This window comes from Neolamprologus multifasciatus, chromosome 8 (genome assembly GCF_963576455.1).
Source record: "Neolamprologus multifasciatus chromosome 8, fNeoMul1.2, whole genome shotgun sequence".
NCBI classification, from domain to species: Eukaryota; Metazoa; Chordata; class Actinopteri; order Cichliformes; family Cichlidae; genus Neolamprologus; species Neolamprologus multifasciatus.
The window spans coordinates 1,781,275-1,803,643 of NC_140446.1; the positions used below are offsets into that span (position 1 = coordinate 1,781,275).

Here is a 22,369-nt window from a genome sequence, read left to right on the forward strand (position 1 = left end):
CAAAGTATTCCAAAGTATGGAGTCAATTCACTAAGTTCTACCCACAATTTATTGAAATTAAAACACAAACTATGACATGTACATAAGCATTCACAGCCTTTCAGAGGTGAGCTCAGGTGTTTCCACTGATCTGCGTCGATCTGTGGAAGCAACGCCCCAACACAGGAAGTGTTGTCCCGCCTCTGATCCTATGAGTATTACCCAGCAGGCAGTGCGGCGCTCAGGTGGAGCCAATTCAATTCATTTTATTCATACAGCGTCAAATCACAACAACAGTCGCCTCAAGGTGCTTTATATTGTACAGCAGACCCTACAATAACACATACAGAGAAAACCCAACACTCATATGACCCCTTATAAGCAAGAACTTTGGCGACAGTGGGAAAGGAAAACTCCCTTTTAACAGGAAGCCTGTTACCAGGCAGGTAGAGAGAAGGAAGATGGGACAAAAGACTTGCTGAAGGATAGAATATAGTAAAATAAACATACATGTACTGCTAATAAAATTCGGCTCATGAGATCTGCAAACCACGACATTCTGTTTATTTACATTTTACATCTTACCAAATGTTTCAGAATTGGGGTTTTATGGGATATAAACATGTCTTTCTCGCTAAAACGACCGCAGCTAATGGGCTCAGTCACATCCTGTTTCTGCAGCCAGAGCAGCTCCGGCTTTGCTCTTGTAAGGTTCTGCTGCCTGGACATTTTCCTTGTTTTACACTTTACCGCAAGTCACCCTGAACAAAGCTCCCTATTAAATGTTTAAACTGCGATCAAAGTGGATCAAAGTGGGTCACGCCACTGAGGTCGCCTGACGCCGGACCGAAGTGTAGACCCGTTTAACAATGTTAGCGTAGCCACTTAAATCAGTTTAAATGCAGGCAATTTTTCCCTCCAATTATTCAAGCACAATATACGCACCTGAATATAAAATCATTATGGGACTGACGAGTAACCATGACAACATATTGGCTTTGCACCAACCAAGCTAGCTTTTTAAAGATGCTGTTGGTCAGGCATTCAAAAACTCACCAGCCTGTGCCCTTTCCAACAAAACAACATAGATTTTATACATTCGTACATTTCGCCCCGATTCTCCACCTTGTGGCCAACTTTTCATGCAAATCCTGCATCGGCACCAAGAGGCTTGTCTCTTGTCTCTCCAAGCACATTTTCTTTATTCTGACTGCCTTTTGCTTTTTGTACTGAACCGGTTTTTAATAATGACTCAGAAAACAAAACCTAAAAAGGTCGAGACTCTGCAGGAGACTCGTGCCCCTCCTCACTTATCACACCTGTGTCAATGAGTGAGGAGGGAGAAACTATTCAGAGCTCTCCTCTTACATATTCTATTTTTGACTTGCTAGCAGGTGACACAAAATTGCCTCCGCTTGGGGGGAGGAAATTGAAGTCAACTTGACAATTTCGAGGAATGAAAAAGATGCTAAACATTTCTGAATATTTGACTTTTGTCATTCTGTGAGGCACAATCATCCATTTCGCTCAAACATCCGAAACGCGTCACACATTTTTCTGCCTTTGAAATATTTCACACTTGATCTTAAGTGTCTGTGTTTAGTTTTTCATGATTGCCATTCTTCAGCAGTTTCTTTTTTCAGTTCAACACGCCTCAAAGCAAGCTTCCCCCTGGCGTTTCTTAGCACGCCATGCCTGTAAATATTGATTAGAGGCACCCAGCAGCGGCTCGCTTCCTGTTTCATGGCTATGGATTAATTACAGGGAGAAGCCCACAGGCTGCAAATATTCATTAGTTTATAAGACAAAAGTTTTAATTAAAACACAGAGTCTGTCCTGATAGACGTCACCTTCAAAGTATTCGAGGACATCTATGGTCTCTGTGAGATCGTGTAGTTGGAGCTTTCTTAACAAAAGCAAACTGAGAGGAAACTGCAGGACGCCTCCACGAGGATGCACCTGACCGCCAGAAGGAGCAGCCTCGAATTATTTTAACTCATCTGTTCACCTCTTCTGTAAGGACTCCATTTTTATAATTATTATGTCAGTGTGATGGCTTTTAGGAGTTAACCCCACCATCAGGTGATGTGTCACCCGAAGAAGCTGATCGTTTTGGCTTTTCCAAACACTTCACAGACCGTTCAGATCTTTGTTTGAGGGCACAAGAAAAGGAAACTTTAGAAATGCATAGTCATACGTTTCTACTCTGACATGTGATCATCAGTCACCTTGACATCGAGCGTTGTCATAATATTTTCAACGATGCTCGTATGTGTGGACACGCAGAGGGCAGGAGTGAAAGAGGAGGATGCACCGGAGACCGATAATCCGCTGTGGTGACCTCCGAAGGGGGCAAACAAAAGAAGATTACGATTCGGGGATAAGTACACTTATCTTTGCATTTCATCCAAATTGCAACTGTACAAAGTGCTATACAAATAAAATGATTATCTTATTAAAATGGGAAATATGTCAGTTTGACAGGGTTTAAAAATCTGGCATTTGGTCTACACATGAACTTACTGTCTCGATATAGAATTAGATATATAATTTAGCTAAAAAAAATGCAATAGGATCAATATGTGTTTATTTTGAGTGCACATGAACTTAACAGTGTGCTGTAGAGCTCCCAATAATTCAAACACACTTTATACAACTGTAGTTTGGAAAAAAGCATAAAGGTTCCTCTAACTGTGCAGTGTATGGAGCACAAAAGCATATTTATGTCCTGTTTCTAATAATCATTCTAAATACTACATGCAAATATTCCTGACTAAAAAAGAAAAGTTATATGCAAAGTTAGGAATTCTTGGAATATTTAGGACGCGTACTGACGGACAGAAAATCTGGTATTGTGCCCCATACACCGCACAGTTACATGAAATCTGGTTTTATTGGTGTTTGAACAACAACCCAGATCAAGAACAGTGACTGGGAATCTCAATCACAGCTGCCCAGAAATATACAAAAGCACAACTAATAAAAAATACTTTAGGGTAAAAATGTTAATATTTATGAGGCCTTTATTCTAAAACAGACAAACAGCATCTGACCCTTTCGTAACTGGCAGAAAGTCTCGTGGAAGTTTCTGCCTTTATTATAACACGATTTATTAAAATGTAAATGTTTTCTTTCCCTCACAGAGGACCCGAGGAAATCCCTCCCCAGCAAATTTAATTGAAAGCACCACGTCTGACTCTGCTGCTTAAGCCCAACTTCTTTCTCCAGCCTTGTGAAGTGTGGAAATGCCTTGATGTGTGTTTTGTACACTTGCATTTGCCGCCACGCACCCGTTTGTGCACACAGAGCAGCCGTGAACACTAATGAAGCAGATTCCCTGAACCGTGATGGTAAAATCAAATCCCACAAAAGAAAAAAAGGACAAATCTGTGATGTAGTGGGAGGCGTTTCCCTGACAGCTCAGTTCATTTATCACAAGACTGGTGGAGAGGACATTTTAATTACCTACACACATCATGAAGAGGCGAAGAGGAAGAATGGTGAAATTTGGGAGTGACGAAGGATGAGATGGAGAAAAAGAGAGTGATGGGAAAGAAGGAGGAGGGATAGAAGGATAAAAGAAAGAGGAGAGCTGGTGGTCCGTGTGTTTGTGAGGAAGGATAATTGAGCTTTTTCATCCACATTGCCAATGACAGGTGTGACATTTAGCATTGGAGCACACACTCTTCTGTGTGTGTGTGTGTACAAGGGCTTTCTCCTCTAAATTCAATATCCATAAAACACACACACAAAAACACCTGCTCCAACCTTTTATTCTGATAACTAATGGGCAGGAAGCTAAGATGTGTGTGTGTGTGTGTTCCTCTGCCGCACACACTCCTGTTTACCATGCTTACAGGGACCCGATTTGACCAGAAAGACCACCTCCATCGATGCACGGATCAGTCGTGTCATTTAAACCCTTCAAAGCTTCAACTATTCTATTAGCTCGCTCTTGTTCTGAACAGTATGTAGTCGGCTCACAGTGGGAGGTTCTCCATCGCAGCTAAGCCGAGCTCTGGGCTTGAAATAGATCTGTCAGCGCGGTCTGTAAGATCTGTGTTGAGTTAGTGGCTGCTTGACAAGACGCTTAAAGTTCACTTCGGAGTTCAAGTCAGCGTCTTTTTTGTTTTTAATAAATATACGTTTGCAGACTAAGGGAGTGTGCACGCAGTAAAAGACGAGCGGCCATGTCCCAACCTGGGAACGCAGACTGTCAGTTGAAATAAAGACGTTAGCGTCAGATGAATGAAACTGTAAAGCAATGCAATTGAGGTGACCACAAATGGAACATGCATTCTTTCTAATGGCGAGCAGGGGGCAACGCCCCTGGCTGCATAGGGAAGTCTGACCTTGTAAACTCTTTTGTGGTCTCAGTGTCTTGTTTTGAGATGCTACATTTGACCTTCTTAGTGTTTACAACTGCATAATGCAAAAGTCTCTATCAATGAAAGAAAAGAACAGGAAGCAAAGTGATGCAGCTCTTCCCTGGGTGTTGTCTTTAGCCTCTCAACATCTCTGCAGACTACCTGCACATCCACAGGTCTCATACTAACGAGCACGGCGTATAATTTAACTGCCGGGGTTCTCCTCGTGATCAGAATATGACGGTGGTGCACGGAGCTTATAAAATGCAAATGCGGAGCTCCTGAACGCCCCTCGCTGCTTAGCTGCCGCTCCCCTGCCAAGGCGCTATGTAAATGAAGCCAATCAGAGGGCCTGGGAGCAACTTTACAGCCAGCATCGCAAACCTATCAGATCCCATCCGAGGCCTAAGGCACGAGGGCGACAGTGCAGTGATGGCAGGAATGAAAAACATCAGGCACATTCCACATATTAAGCTTCTGTTTTTTTCAATGAAGACTTGGTCGGCTTTCATTATGATGTATGTTGATAGCAGCTGTCAGCTTGGCTGTCACTACAGCTGGATACTATTTATCACGAAGCCATCTAAATGAAATCTACCAACTACATTATTCATGCAAAACAGTTTACCACGTTTCTCTGCTGGCATTAATCTTTGTGACAAAAATGGAAAGCGTGTATTGTTGTAAATATCATCGAGCTGATGAAATAGGTCGCGTGAGAATAAAGTCTTCAAAGAGAAATTACGGCTGTGGAGCTGGTCGTTTTCCGCGACATGATCACCGACTCAGTTTACCTGTTCTTTTTATTTACCTCTTCATCAAAGCTGTCAGTATCAAAGTTCTCAAAATAACGGTGGAACCGTTCGAGGCAAAAGTGGCTCCCAGGCTGGAAGACGGTATGTTTTCTAAATCGAGTCGTTGGGGATAAACTTATTTCCAAGGTTGAATTTCCGACACGGAATTAATCAGCATTTCACTTTAATTTGCTGTGTTTGAGATAATGAAAGAACATGACATCAATTTCTTTAATCTCATCTGCACAAATTAGGCGTTTGTATCTCATTTGGGGTCTTTATCATCTTATCACTTTGTCTTCATCTTCATCTCTCTGGAAATAAACTGGGGGGACTTGTAACAGCTGATAATGAGCTTAAATAAGCATCAGATGATACAGCCTGACAAAACAGGATAAGAATATTCTTCTGAGTGGAAAGTAATTTTGATCGTCGGCCTCTCGAGCACAAAGAAAAGCTCAAATGAGGACTGAAACTTTCCCAATATATGTTGCTTCCCATTGGCTCAGCCGTGTGTGTGTGTGTTCCTATCCATCTGTGGACCGTGTGATGGGAGATGCAAAGCGGGGACCGTTTTCCAGCCCCATGTTGGTCACGCTTTAAATACCATTAAAATCATGTGACGCCCTCCGGTGAAGTTAGCGAGTGTTTGAGTGTTAACGCTCAGCAGCTCCTCCACAGGCCAAAGACGGTATTTCAAGCACCAAATCCACTGTTTAAACACAAGTTGCTTCAGGGAGTCTGGGCTATTTAACAGAATATTAGCTGAAAAAACCCATCAGCTTTTTAAGGCTCAACTGTTGTATATCCTCTATCTTGTTTCACACTTCAGATTACACAGAAACCTCACAAATCCACTTTGTAGCCTTCAGAAATGCTTTAATTTTTCATGGCACAGATTCATCCAGGTGCTGGAAATGTTCCTCACAGCTGCTGCAGACGGTTTCCTGTTCAGGTTGAGATTAGGGGATGGTGGGGGTCATTTGAGTTTTGTGTCACAGAGTATTATATTATTGGAAGCAGGCATCAGAAGATCACACTGTGGACACAAAGGGACGGACACGGTCAGCAACAACACTCAGGTAGGCTGCGGCTTCTAAATGGTGCTCAGTTGGTACTGAGCTGGTAGAACACACTATTACACCACCACATGGTTGGATGTATTCACACTTTAATACAGTTTATGACTAAATCTGACCCTACCATTCAAAGGTGGCAGCTATTGAGACTCAACTGACCTGACAATCCATCTACTTTTGTCCAGTTTTTGTGAGCCTGTGCAAACTGCAGCCTCAGTTTCCTGTTCTGAGCTGACAGCAGTGCACCCAGGCACGATCTGATATCCTCGTGTTGGTGTTGTTCCCAGATCATCATACTAAAGGTTGTTCCAGGATCAACATTGCAAGTGACCAATCAGAATGTTGTGATGTCATACTTTTGCGACTTCGGGAAAAACCGGCGTAAAACAAAAAACTGTACTTAAGCTGCGAGAAACCGCCTTTGTCCACCGATCAACGGACCCTGACCCTGACCCTTTAATAAACGCTAAGCAGAATTGATATTGTCCTTGCAACATTGGAATTTCATAAATGCACGAATGAGTTGGTGCGCAAAAGAATAACGTCACAATAATGTGATTGGTCACTTGCAATGTTGAACCTGGAACAACATTTTCATGATGATCTGGGAACAACACCAACACGACGATATCAGATCATCCGTGCACCCAGTGTGGTCTTCTGCTGCTGTAGCCCATCTGCTTCAGGATTTGATGTGTTGTGTGTTCAGAGATGCTCTTCTGCACAGCTTGGTTGTAACAACAAGTTACTTGAGTTCCTGTTCCTGTTCTCCTCTGACCTCTGGTGTCAACACGACATATTTGCCCAGAGAACCGCTCCTCCCTCGATAGTTTCTCTTTCTCTGTGGACCTGAGAGATGACCGTGTGGGGCAATCCCAGTATAAATATTAACGTGCTGGGATCACCACACTCAAACTCACGTAAATCACCTTTCTTCTGCAGTCTGACGCTCAGTTTGAACTTCATTAGGTCTCCTTGACCATGTCTACATGCATCAAATTGTTTCCATATGACTGCTCAGCTACACAGGTCAACCTAATAATGTGAAGAGTGTGTTTAAATTTCAGTAAAACAGGAGAAGAAGAAGAAACACCTTCCTTTCATTTTAATTTAACATATAAAGTTTGGATCAGTTTTTAAATGCACAGGACTGTAATCTCAGTGTGAGAATGTGTGTTTGTGTTCAAGCTGCACATACAGTGGAAGAACATTCGGTCACACTGGAACGTGAGTGAAAAGTATATATAAGAATAAAAGAATAATAATGTAAGACTGTGTACATCACTACATTTGTGCATACATTTTAATATGAATTACAACAGTCGATGCTGTTAGAGTGTGTGCATGTGTGCAGAGAGGGCCACAGCTGTGGTGGTCCAGGCGCTTTGCCGTGCCTGGAACAAAGCCTGTTCCAGTAAGAGTTGAATGTGGGACTGGGACAAATGTCTCTCTCTGCTGAGCCTGCAGTGAGTCTACATGAAGCGACGTTTGGGTCGCAGCCACGATGAAATGAAGCTGTTTAGCCCGCAGTCGGCAGCAACCATGTCTGTATGCAACAGCATCTCTGAGGTCCTGCAGCGTCGGGAGGAACGTTTTAGACAACAAACACAGGATTTTTGCATTCATAGTCTTTTGATATTATTTGTTTTATTCTTTCGGAGTTTGCAGCATGTTTGCAAAGTTCTGTTTGATGAAAGACGCCGACTCAGCTGAAAAACAACGACCTTGAAGATATTTACTATGCTCAGAAAAAACATTACAAATTCTGAGTCCTGTATAATTTAACTGCTGAGGTTCTCTTTGAGTTCTGAAAAAGCCATCTTGACTACAGACCACACAAAGCGAGCTGAATTGTGTTACCAGCGTTTTGTTATGTTGTTTTGTGTCATTCACAGATTTCTCTCCAAGGAAAAAAAGCAGACAACTTGAGAAAAAAATGGCAAAAAACTCATATTTTGTATGGTTGGATCTTAACAAGGTTCAGAGTAGAGCTTCATCATGCAACAAGAGGAAATGGGAGTGAGACAAAACATATTTTTGAGCATGAAATTAATTGAAAGCAACGCTTAAACTGAGGCAGTTTAAGAGCACATGCCTTTAAAATACTAAATCTGTGCAAAAATGTGGATTCATTGTCATTTTCTGTCGGTTTCTTCTTGTTGCACGCTGAAGTGCTACTAAGTGGAACCTCGTTAAGAGCCAACCATGCAAAATCGCTAGCTCTCCATACTAAATATGTGAGAAAATGCGTGTTATTGAATAACTTTATGCTGGTGTTTGAAAGTTGAGCTGAACAATAATAAATCTGAGCTTGCACGATGGAGCTTTGTGTCCCTGCTGTGACCCCGTTGCAAGTGCATGTGTGCTTTGTTTGCCTCAGTAAGGCGTCCGTGTCTGTGCTCATATCAGTGCCAACGCAGCAGATCAAGTACTAAGTATGTGGAGGATTAGAAGGATTTAGTTTGACTACTGTGTACGTATGGATTTACTGTTTGTAGGCAGTAGCTTCCAGTATAGACGTGAGTCTGCAGGAGCCCAGAAGGGACATAAAGCACGGTATGGATTTGATCTTTGAATGTCAGGCACAAGCTAGTGGACATTTTCCATTGACTATTTTCTCCCTCTCTCAGTCACATGTTGGAGATTTTCAACACTTAGGATCCAATAAAAAGATTTTCTTTTGTATGTATGTGAAATGATATTAATGGCAGCATCTACAGCAGCGGTCTCGAGTCTGAGCTGCAGCGTATATATGATAATGAGTTTTAATGAGTCGCTAATGAAAAGAAACCAAAACACGCTGCGTATTTGAGCAGATGTGCTGAATTTCTGGTGTAATTTTTCACGCTTGACCTTTGAGTCATTCTCGTTCAACATTCGACACAAACGGTTATGAGGACGAAATGCATCCAGTGATTATTAATGTAGGGTCTGAAGAGGCAGACCATTTCAATTACCATCACAATAATGGACTCATTTGGAGTCTGTGTTTACGGTGAGGTCAGTGGGGCCTCTGTCGGGATGTGAATGGGAGGCAGAGCCTTCAGTTTTCAGGCCCCTCTTCTGTGGAACCAGCTTCCAGTTTGGATTCAGGAGACAGACACTATCTCTACTTTTAAGATTAGGCTTAAAACTTTCCTTTTTGCTAAAGCATATAGTTAGGGCTGGACCAGGTGACCCTGAATCCTCCCTTAGTTATGCTGCAATAGATGTAGGCTGCCGGGGGATTCCCATGATGCATTGAGTTTTTCCTTTCCAGTCACCTTTCTCACTCACTATGTGTTAACAGACCTCTCTGTATTGAATCATATCTGTTATTAACCTCTGTCTCTCTTCCACAGCATGTCTTTATCCTGTCTTCCTTCTCTCACACCAACCAATCACAGCAGATGGCCCCGCCCCTCCCTGAGCCTGGTTCTGCTGGAGGTTTCTTCCTGTTAAAAGGGAGTTTTTCCTTCCCACTGTCGCCAAAGTGCTGCTCATAGGGGGTCATATGATTGTTGGGTTTTTCTCTGTATCTATGAAGCACCTTGAGGCGACATTTGTTGTGATTTGGCGCTATATAAATAAAATTGAATTGAATTGAATTGAATTGAATGTGTGGATGTGGGAAAACATAAACATCATTATTACAGACAGGTTGGTTTACTGCTGCGTTCAAATGTTTTGGGGATTGAGGTTCAGCAGGATTATTCCCCATGTTAACGATCTATTTTCTCACCTGTGCTTATACAGGTGAGTGCTGAACGTCAGAGACACAGCAGTGAGCAGGTCAGCTGATCATGTAGGCTTTCCACCAAGAAGAAGTGAGTCACCCACCTGCCTAATCCCAGTTTTAACCCCATAAATGGATTTTGTGTTTTAGCTTTTTATCTTTTCAGTGAGACAGCTGCACACTCTCGCAGCTTCTTTTGTGAAATCACAGCTCGATGGTTCGTTTATTCTGCATATGCACTGAGAAAGTGCAAGAAAGACTGCTGGATGTAGGATGTGACAGTCGGATACTAAAAGTACAACAAGCCCTGAGGCACGGACGCCATTAGACCCCTGGAGGTGTGCTGGGGTATATACTAGAGGTGGGAATCACCATACATCCCACGATACGATATTATTGCAATTTTTTTAAATATTTTGCGATATTCAGATTCTGTACATAAAGGTAAACTTTATCAATATTCATTTTCTCTAATATCAAAGTCTCACACTCAGTCTTTCTCTCATTTCAGTTTGATTGTTGACAAACTGAACGGTTTGTATTACAGTCTAGTCCAACTTAACTGAATCAACCATCTGGTACAATTATAGCTATTCTGAACTATGCAGTTTATGAAAACTATGCAGCCCCTTCAGCAACTGAAGAATTTGAAAGTAAATTAAAACAAAATATAATTTTACATTAAATAAAAAAGTTTTAAACTTGATTAAAATAAAACATGTCTTAAATTAAAATAAGTAAACTGTCATGTTTATTGCTGCCAAAAACAAGTTAAACACATTTGGACAGTGAAGGAATGTCAGGATTCTTGCTCAGAAAAAGGATCAACATGCTCTGAAGTCAGAGCACAAAAACCTTTTTTGTAACAAAATATCAATTTCTGCTGTCCCTGTATCCATACATTATTAGCAAACAAAATATCACCATGCTACACAGTATCCATTTTTTCCCCAACCCCTAGTATCTGCACTAATGTTAGCAACAGATGCTTTAAGTCCTGTAAGGCCATGCCAACACCACAAACTCAGTGTTGTGCTCCTCAAACTGTTCCTGAACCACGTTTGTTTTGTGTGGCATCATTTTTGTGCCACTATTCTGAGCGCACGTAAAATAATATTTGCAGGTGCAAGTGTTGCATCTTCAAGAGAAATTTATTTTGAGCGAAGAAAAGCTAAATTTGAGTGAACAAAATTCATTGCTGCGTGCAAAAACTGTATTTCAGTGCTTGCTATTATCCACACACACACACACACACACAGTAGCAGTCCCTCTTGCTCAGTTTTTGCATTTGCGCTCGCTCGCAACATGTTGCTCGCGCTCTCAACATGTTGCTCGCGCTCTCAACATTTCTGCCCGTGCGCGCTCAACTCTTTCTCTACACCGTTATATTTGTGCCACAAAACCAGCCAATCAGAGACTTGGATGCAAAAAAATCTGATTGGCTGTTCTGGTCTCCAATTAGCTCGAAATGATGAAATGCAATATCCCAGAATGCATTTTGTCCAAAACTCAAGGCAGTGGCGGAGTTTGAAATATTCCTCTTTCTGGGTCACAAAATAAACTTTTAAGATATTTTCAGGCGAGAATGTTTCTGTGTAAACTTATTTATCAAGACATCACATATTTGCAAAAGTGCTCTAACGTTTTCAGAGATGCCTGTTACCCACCAGCTGACCAGTGATGACCTGCGTCACACCCGAACAGCCACACGATGAAAAAGAAAACATGGTTCATCAGATCAGTCTCCTACCATTGCACCGTCATCCAGTTCTGATGTTCAAGTGCCCACTGTTGGTGAGTTTGACAGTGGGCGGGGTCAGCATGGCTGGTCTGCAGCTCGGTACACAACAAACTGTCATGCTCTGTATGTTCTGACGCCTATCAGAACCAGCATGTTTGAGCTACAGCAGCTCGTATCTTGGAGCCAACCCCACGGGCCAGCATCGCTCCCCACATGGATCAGTGCGTCTTGGCTGCACGTGATCTTGTCACTGGGTCTCCACAATTCCTTCCTCGGATACTGACCCCTGCAGACCAGATGGTCTGACCCAAATGGTCAAACTCGCTCAAATCCTTAGGCTTGCATGTTTTCCTGCTTCTAACTTTGCAGACAAAATGTTCCCTTGCTCCGTGATATATCCACCCACTAACAGGTGCCATGAAAAAGAAGAGTTATTCACCTCACCTGTCAGTGGTCTCCCACTGTTGATGCTTCGATGGAAAACAGCTGAAGCGATTTGACCCACAAAAGTCATCTGATGTATCTCTGCGTACCGCCTGCCTGTTTCACTTGGGCGATTTGTGACACACCTGCTCAGCCGGCGCTTAACGGCGCAACCCGAGAGGAACACGGCGTTGTAATCGGTGGGTGCTCGGTGCCCTTTTCAAGCTGCAGTGAGAACAGACGCCGCTGCCAGCCTCAAGCTGTTCCCACTTTGTTGTTCTTTGACTGAAACTTTTTTATTTCCACAGGCTGCTGAGCGTGCATCTATCAGGGACTCCTAATAAAGGTCGCAACAGAATAAAAATGTTTTCAATTACAAAAACGTTGATTCTCTGTGTTATTAAAGTCATTATTTACAACGTGACGGTGCTTTGCAGAGTTTATTCAGGCTCGGCTTGATAAGGAGACTAAAATGAAACCTGATAATGGGCACGTGGACCAAATGCCAAACATTACTCCGTGTCTGTTATATATTCAGCTGCATTGTATCAGGAGTTCTGTTTGTGCATTGTTGTAGGACTACGAGAGTCTTCGCCTGGTGGATGCTTTAATAAATGCACTGTCAGGTCCATTGTGTAAAGCACATTGTGTGCATTGTGAAGTAGCCAACACAAACAATGCATCCCACAAAGGCAGGCGGTCCACATAACGAGCTGATATCATCGATCCAGAAAGTGCTGAAATCACAGATGTTTACGGGCTCGGTGGAGGAACATCAAACCGAATGCAGATGAGTGTCGACGCTCCCCCGGCGCACAACGAAACATCAAATGTTCTCATTATAAAGCAATGCAACAGCAGCGAGCTTATTTGCTTCATGTCTAACAGGAACATACAGCGCTCATGCATCATTACTGAAAGCAGCTCGCCCTTTAAAAGCATCAAGTGAAATGGAACTTGATCGCTCAGGTTTAGAAACGTGCTGTGGCCGTAGCGTGGAAGCAGACGAGACAAAGAAAAGCTCGAGTACACCAAAAGGTTTTCTGCTCCTCCTGAGACAATTTGAGACATTTTCAGCATTTCTTGCAAGTTTGCCAACTTTGCATGTTTGCAGAACTGTTTAAATGAGCTCGAAAGTTAAATTAAATTAAACCGAATGATCCGAAGCTAATTTCACTCTATGCATAATGTAACTTGTACTAACAGCCTGTTCAAACTCAAGGGTGGGGTTGATGTTTGAGTTATAGCTTCAGAAGGTGGGACAGAGTATGAGGGGAAAATGATGAAAAATAGGAAAGATATTCCACAGGGATCAATCCTGGGGCCACTGCAGACGACTCCCACAGGACAGGAAGTGTTTTGTAACCACAGCTAGAGTTTTAGGCACTTCCACACTGAGTTGATGCATGTTTGATGATCCAGGTTCATCTGGACATTACTTTTCTCTCTGAACAAGAAGCTACATCCATGTTTTATGTTGTTTATCTTTATAACGGCAGCTGACATGTAGCACAGATGGCAGTTGTGACATTTTTTACTAAAAAAGTCAAAAGTTGGCTGAAAGAAGATCAGAGCTGCAGGTGTTTTTATTATTTAGGCCTTACATGATTAATAATTCATACTGGGAATCATATTTTAATCACTGCATCTTTTTACGTGTATTTACTGTGACCTGCACTGTGCAGGGATTTGATGTTGGCAGTGTTGGGAAGGTTACTTTTAAAATGTATTCCATTACAGATTACAGATTACATGCCCCAAAATGTATTCTGTAACGTATTCCGTTACGTTACTCAATGAGAGTAACGTATTCTGAATACTTTGGATTACTTAATATATTATCATGCTGTTTACAACTACATGAATGTACTATTGCTGTGATTTATTACTGTTACTGAAGGTCCGCGGCTCCGAACCGTAGTAAAGGGACCTCTGGCTAATACGGTGGGTTCTGTGTCGGCTCGTAGCTGAAAACTAGCTTTACTTTGTTGCCTGGGTCAACTTTGCTAGCAGAGACAGAGAGAGGCGTTGAAAGGCTGCTGCAACAGAACTTATTGTTTTTGGAGGAAAACACGAACACGGTGTACAGTCGAGTCTTAATAGCTTACTTACAGCTGGGCTCGTCAGGCTCTCTTCTTGGCTGCAGTGGTTATTATTATATTTACATGCTTCCAGCTCCCGTTTCTGCTCGATGACAGCTCGTACTTTTCCTTTTTCTCCCTCCCTCGCTCACAGACACATAACGGGTATGGCAGTCCATTCTCCCTGCAGCACGGACTACACTGCCCATGATGCTACATTCTTTAGAGCTATACCTGTAGCATTCTGCCTGTTAGCTTAGCACAACAACAACAACAGGCACTCTCTCACCCAGGAAACACGCAGAGAGCGTCACTCTGTAACCATGGCAACCGTAACGCTGCCGCCTGGAACAACAGAACGTAGCTGTCAAACAAAACCCAAACAGTCCTGACCCGCCACAATATGAAACAGGGAAGTACCGCCGTGTAATCCATTTATTTCAACAAAGTAACTGTATTCTAAATACCACCTTTTTAAACGGTAACTGTAACGGAATACAGTTACTCATATTTTGTATTTTAAATACGTAACGGCGGTACATGTATTCCGTTACTCCTCAACACTGGTTAAGTTGGATATTTATATATAGCAGCTATAAAGCATTGTAGGTTCAGTTTCATTGTGCGTAATCATTATAAGTCATTATTAAAAGTAAAATCACAGGAAGCTTTCTTCTACACTGACAGATCACAACAGAAGAAAGTTCCCAGAGAAGCATCGATGCTCCACGCTGCTTCTTCTGAATGAAGGTAGCTCTTAGTTCAGGCAGCTTATTGTTCTCCGTCAGAGCTCGCTCTCTCTGCAACGTCACAGATTGTCGATAAAGTCCCGACTGCAGTCAGCAGATAAAAGGAGTAGTGTGGCTGCCATTTCCACACACACACACACAATACAAAATGATGGGTTGTTGCCCTTTAGAGCGGAACAATCAGCAGCCACAGAGACGGAAATTCGAGATGTGGTGGTGGAGAGCTACATTGTGCGTGAACGTCACAGTGAGAGCTGTTAAGATACACAAAGAAAGCATAGGAAAGGAAAGGAGGAGGAAGGACAGAAGAGAGCAGTTCCTGAGGTTAGAGGTTAGAGTAAAAGAGCACCTGTGCATTAGACAGACTGAGGACTATTTCAAAGCCTTTCGTCATCTGCTCCATAAACGCTGGGCAGAAACTGCGAATATCTCAAGGCTCAGTTCGGTTTTTCACAGTCATCTGTGGCAGGCGGGACAGATCGGTTTTGACCCACTGAAGATCTGGAGATATGTAAAAACCAGGGTGTGCATGAGGATTTAGCCCGAAGCGGTGCACCGAGCAGCTTTCGGGAGAAATCTGACCACGAAGCATCGACTGCAGAGAAGTGGATTATACTGCAGGATTGATCTGACGGTTGTCAAACAGCCCTGTCTCCTTGAGAATTACACCCATATCTGATGGTTCTGCTCCTCGTGATTAATGCCCAAATCCAAGGTTTAGTGCCAGTGCAGGAAGCAGCGTGTCATCTATGCAGCGATGAAGAGTGAGAGTCTGAGATGAAGCACACCTGAGTCCATCCAACAGAGCTGCAATAAGCCTTTTTATAGCCTCTTAACTGAGTTTTAGTTATATTTGACACTTCCTCAGGTCTTCATTATGTTATAATTATATGTTTTATATGCTGCAGATGAAATCAGGTCCAGGATTGCATTTATATTTGATGACAGGATTGTTATTCACAGCAAATCACTGTAATCTCTGTGGATGGAAGATTAGACTTTCATATTATTTTTGCAGGAATGTCACATGTTATCCTCCACATACGGCGACGGTTGTTTTCCTCTACACGTTACACGCGTGCATCATCACAGGAAAACACTGTAGCTGTCGTGAGATTATTGTTTAACTCTCGAAGACCTGGCAACGCCTCAGCTGAGAGCCAAGCTGTCTTTGTGCTCCCGGACGTCTTCAACCAGCTGTGCCATCGCAATCATTTCACTTGCTTCTAAAAATAGCTAACAGTCACTTATCACATGATACGGGCGAGCCAATCACAGCAGCGTGGCGGTGCGATACAGGCTTACGACACGATGTTGACCTGTCAGTTCGTGTGTACTGTTGGCTGTAGAGTGTACAGCTGAATGAATACTAAAGATTTAAATAATAATACAAATGACAATAATGTCACTATAATGACCACAGCACTGATATCTATGAATGTGTGTCGACCAACTCCTAGATTTGTTCATTCATCTGCTTTAACCCTTTAAGACCTACCATAGAACCAAGTCCGCCAGAGCTTATATTATATGTTTACATGCTGTGGAGCCATTTTTGGGAGCATTTCAAGTTGCTATACATCAATACAACCATTACAGCCCAGATTTTAATAATATGTCTGCATTAAGTGCATAGTAATTACATAAATTGCAAAAAAGTGCAATAAACTACAAAAAAATTGAAAATCGTTTTTGTTTTTTTAACATATATTTCTAGTTAGAGAAATTTAAGAGGCTTATCCCTCAAAACTGTAAATACAAAAAAGTTGCACAAAATAGTTTCCCACCACAGGAAATTTATTTTGAGTGTCTTCATAGTTTTATTTTTGAAATACACCAATTTTTATATACTGCAGGAAAAACGAAAATAAATATTATAATGCAAATTTGCAAAAAAGCAGCATATGCATCAAAATAAACTATTTCCAGCAGTGCAATATGAGTCCTAAGCATCCCAGAAACCACACAGAAAGTCATAAAGTCAAAGATAACTTTTAAAAACACCAGTATAGGCTCATGAGGCCCTGATGGTAAAAAACTACATTTCTGCAAAAATGACGCCACTTCCGGTTTCGGGCAGGTCATGGCGGACATGCGATAGTTCGTGCTGACGTCTATTCCAACGTAGGAAGTGTTATGAACAGCTGATCGGATCGGCAAAGCGTGTTTCTGGAATATTATGTTTTTGTTGCTGCAAGTGCTTTTTATGCAGTTTTTGCAAAGCTATATGTGGAAGGAAACTGTGACCGAGGACAAGCTGATGGCATAAGATGTAAGTACAACTCCTCTGGTTTCATATGCAAAAAAAATTATTGCGCTAGCTCACGTGGTTGCAGAGCTACCGGGATTTAAAAATAGTTACGCAAAACAGAGCGTGCTGCTCTGACCGGCTTTAAAGGGTTAAACTGACCATAAATATACTCATAAGTACTAATAATGTAATAATAATAATAATATCAGAGTTCTTGGTTTTTCAGGGCAGATAATCCGTCTCATTTCTGACTTCTGTAACTTGTCAGTGTGCTGCGAGACAGAGACGATGAAGTGACCTTTAAAAGGCTCTGAAGGAGCTCCAGTTTGGTACATTCACAGCGCTGCTCCTCGACCGGGCTCTCCAGAGTCATTTAGGGAGGAATAAAGGCAAATCTTAAACAGCAGCTTATTAGCTCAAACTCTGAAACAGACTCATCGTGATTCCACAACCCTCGAGGGTAAAGAGGAGCTTGTAGTAATGAGGATGATGATGATGGGCTGGTAATATGTAATCTCTCTCGCTCTCTTCATTTCTCCCCACAGATGACCATCTGCATCATAACTGCGCCGCTCTAAAAGATGATCAATAAAAACAGAAACAGGATGGACACTGTTTTTAAAAAAATAATCTCGTAGCAATTTTCAGTCCAGCTCAAAACACCCTTATCTTTTAAAGGCAAACCTGTGGCTCTTTATTGATCTGTTTGTTGCCAGCCAAACGAAGAGACCCAAATGAGATGGTAAGGGATTAAAAAAAGAAGTGATGCAAAGACAGAGAGCAGAGCGGTGAAGCCTCTCTGCCAGCAACACAAACAAACACGTCTGTCTAAGAAGATATGGGCAGCCAAGACTTTTGTTAAAGCTTCTAATATTACAGAAAATCACTGAGGCCTGGCAGAGATACAGTAAAACAAGACACAGCAGTAACAGCAGCAGGGCTGCATTCGAAATTCAAGGTTAGCACGGAAACTCTCATCATGCAGGCTCACTGCTGTGTTTATGCCAAACACAGCAAAGTGAAGAAGGTAAAAAGTCCACAATTCAAATGTTTCAATAAGAAGCTGGAAGCAAGTTCAGCCAAGAAATCTCTGATCCACTTTAGAGAAACTCACGTCTACTTTTACTTGTTATTTAATGGAAGTTATTCAATTCAACTCACTTTTATTTACACAACCCAACAATCATATGACCCCCTATGAGCAGCACTTTGGTGACAGTGGGAAGGAAAAACTCCCTTTTAACAGGAAGAAACCTCCGACCAGGCTCAGGGAGGGGCGGGGCCATCTGCTGCGACCGTGACCAAGACAGACCCTCCACCAAGGACAAAGGTGGAGAAAGTACTGATCATAAGGATACAGGTGAAGCTGCAGGGATACAGGTGGGGAAGCTGCAGGGATACAGGTGAAGCTGCAGGGATACAGGTGGGGAAGCTGCAGGGATACAGGTGGAGAAGCTGCAGGGATACAGGTGGGGAAGCTGCAGGGATACAGGTGGAGAAGCTGCAGGGATACAGGTGAAGCTGCAGGGATACAGGTGGAGAAGCTGCAGGGATACAGGTGGAGAAGATGCAGGGATACAGGTGGAGAAGCTGCAGGGATACAGGTGGGGAAGATGCAGGGATACAGGTGGAGAAGCTGCAGGGATACAGGTGGGGAAGATGCAGGGATACAGGTGAAGCTGCAGGGATACAGGTGGAGAAGCTGCAGGGATACAGGTGGAGAAGCTGCAGGGATACAGGTGAAGCTGCAGGGATACAGGTGGAGAAGATGCAGGGATACAGGTGGAGAAGATGCAGGGATACAGGTGGAGAAGCTGCAGGGATACAGGTGGGGAAGATGCAGGGATACAGGTGAAGCTGCAGGGATACAGGTGGAGAAGCTGCAGGGATACAGGTGGAGAAGCTGCAGGGATACAGGTGGAGAAGCTGCAGGGATACAGGTGGAGAAGTGCACCAAACGGCCTTGAACACGAGTGCTGCAGAGCTCAGCTCCCCTGTATAAAACATTCACCTTCACGACTGAGTCAGAGGCACAGCGATGAACAGCAGAGGGAAAAGCAGCTGGGACTTAGTTTATAAGAATTAATTTCATTTATTGATTTTAGTTTAATTACTGCTAAAAACGCAGTGATATCAATGTTATTACATCTTTCTGCTCCCACTTCATTGTTCCTCCCGTACTTCCCCCTCATCCTTCTGCCTCTTATTTCTCCTCCCCCTCCAATCTCAGGTTGATGTGCAGGCAGGCTGTTCTCTAACCAGGTCAGAATAGCAGGGATAGACTGGCGGGATGGTGTGTCCATAGACAGGCCATTACACCCATCAATCAGCGAGCCCGCAGAGGCACTCACCCGGGACGGGACAGCAGGCCGAGGAGAGAGAGGAGGAGACAGATTTAAGAGGTCGCCACTGGGAGATTCACTGCTGCTGACTGAGTCCTCCATCAGACAGGGAAAAATGAAATCAGTTTGCCTGCTGATTCATTATCTCTCTGCAGTGGGAATGTGCAGTCTTCATATAATTATGAGTTCTCATTGCATTCAGACAAATGAGTCATTAGTAAGTACTGAGTGTAAACTATATGTGACTTCATTTTGAAGCTGAAGAGCTTTAATCAGCAGCCCTCGTTTCTGTTAAAACTGCCGCTGTTTCTGGTGTTTGCACAAAGTGGCCTTTGGCACGTGCGCCGCCATGAACCGACCACGGCGGTGGTGTTTGACAGAGTCTGCATATGATGAATGAAAAGACTGAACCAGAAGAACGTGGCTGATGCACTATGGCTCTGTTTGCAATCAGCTTCCCCTCGTTTCTTACTTGGTTCAGGAAATGGTAAATGGTCTGTATTTATATAGCGCTTTACTAGTCCCTAAGGACCCCAAAGTGCTTTACACATCCAGTCATCCACCCATTCACACACTGGTGATGCAGCTACATTGTAGCCACAGCCACCCTGGGGCGCACTGGCAGAGGCGAGGCTGCCGGACACTGGCGCCACCGAGCCCTCTGACCACCACCAGTAGGCAACGGGTGAAGCGTCTTGCCCAAGGACACAACGACCGAGACTGTCCAAGCCGGGGCTCGAACCGGCAACCTTCTTGCGCCACGGACCGATTTATGCCCGACAATATTTTCATGGACCGGCCTTTAAGGTGTCGCGGATAAATACAACAAAATAAAACTAGTAGCGGTACCGAAAAAAAGAAGATTTATTCATAACACACGTGAAAAGACCCAGGAAAACCGAGTTAACGATAAAACGATAACAAAATAACCCTGAAAACCGATAAAAACCCTGAAAACCAAACATTTCACACCTGAGCCTCAACTCTTGCAGCCCGGTACCAAACAACTCATGGACCGGTACCGGTCCGAGGCCCGGGGGTTGGCGAACTCCCAACTCTTGAGCCACGATCGCCCCAATCGGAGTTTCGGAGGAAACTCCGATTAGGTTTAGTCCTTCCCCCCTTGGAGCTGTAACCCTCATCGTCTTTTGTTTTTTTGCTGACTGGATGTGAGGTTGGTGAGGGCGAGCTCTGTTCAACAGCTAAACAGGGTCACCCTTGGAAAAGGCCAACGCCTTTTCTAATGCTCCACAAACAACATCTTTACTCATCTTTACTGTTAAGTGTACAGGAGAGGTCATCAAATGCTGCTTTCATGGGAGAGTAATGACTGTAGAATACACAGAAAATTAAAATGTAAGGCACCGTCTGTTTGCTGAGTGTGGTTGGCACCAGCAGGGCTAACAGTGAGAGGTTGTTTGCTGCTTCGCTTCGACACAGCCGTTAACTTCCTGTATCAAAGACCTGCAGGACACCGAGCTGCCTTCTGACTTTAATAAAATGTGAATAATTAGTTTCACCGACTAATATTTCTGCAGACTATCAAAGGCAGCAGTGTTTTATCATCCTTACGATGTGTTGACGAGTCGGGAGCTCACTGATCTCCTAATCTCCATTTACTCTTCACAAAGGAACGTTTCGTCCAAAATGTCTTCATATTGATCCAAATATTTTCTGTATAATATGTGAGGATTGTTTTCTGCCTGTAAACAAGATCAACTTTGATGATTTATCATGTCTGTCCTTCCATATCACAACATCAGAAGCAAAAACACGACCACGGGGATAAAACGACAAATAAATCATAAACATTTGATACAGAGTGCTTGATACAGCTTTGAAAGTTCACTAACAGCCTAAGCTGGCCAGCCATGACATGTAACGGACAGGTGGCCTTAGAAATGCTTATTTTCCTGCACTCGGCTCTCTTTGAAGACCTGCAGTGCTTAAAATGAGCGAGTTCAGCCTGGCGCCTTGACAGCTGAGAGGTGAGCGCCGGTGTTAAGTACAGAGCGGCGCATTAGCTTTATGGAAATTTCTTCGAAATGTTCCAAAAGATGAAAACACCATTATACAGCCTGATCCAATTATCTCATTTAACATTTCAACGTCAGAAACGTCACAACTTTGACAACAGCGGGCCAAAACAATGCCGAGGGCGCCGTCGGGGCGAGACGTTTGAGGCTCAACCGCTGACGTGACTAAAGGTGGAGAATATCGCTTCAGCTGTTCAATTAAGTTTCGTCTCAGACAGACAAAGAACACGTTGAAAGAAAGAAAGCTTAATTGAGTTACTCATAGAAAGGTCCACGGACGACTGTTATGACTACAGACGCCAAAGCGTTGGTTCTTTCTCTATCAGGTAGAAAAGCCTCTGAGCAGCTAATTGATAAGCAGCGCAGACGGCTCACTGACAATCAAATAATTTATCAACCATTACACGGATAATTACCTTCCCAACCAGCCTGCATGGATGTGATGAACTTGTCAAAGCATGTTGTTCTGACAAATGCCCGATCGCGCCTGGTTATCTGCGATTCGTCTAAGGTCTTATTCTGCCAAGGTTTTCAGCCGTGTGGTGGCAGCTTGCAGTCACATCTTTGTGCTAGTTTCTTTCTATTTCTGCTTCTTTACCTTCTTTATCCTTTAGCTTGGGACAGACAGCTCAAGCATCTTTCTGTGAATTAAAGGACAGACGAACACCAACTTTCTGTGCTCCAAGCTAAGCAAAGTCATCGCGTTCATCCCTTCAGGCCGGCTGCAGCACAAATCCAACCTTTTCCCTTCAGCCGGGTCAATCAAACATGCTAAAACCTGCACGGTGCAAAGATTAGATATCGAAGAATCA

At 43.2% G+C, this 22,369-nt stretch overlaps 1 protein-coding gene across 3 annotated transcripts in view; it reads right to left on the reverse strand.

Annotated features, from left to right (window-relative positions):
- Nucleotides 1-22,369, reverse strand: part of grid1b (glutamate receptor, ionotropic, delta 1b) — a 668,767-nt gene that overhangs the window by 217,629 nt on the left and 428,769 nt on the right. The window lies entirely within an intron of this gene.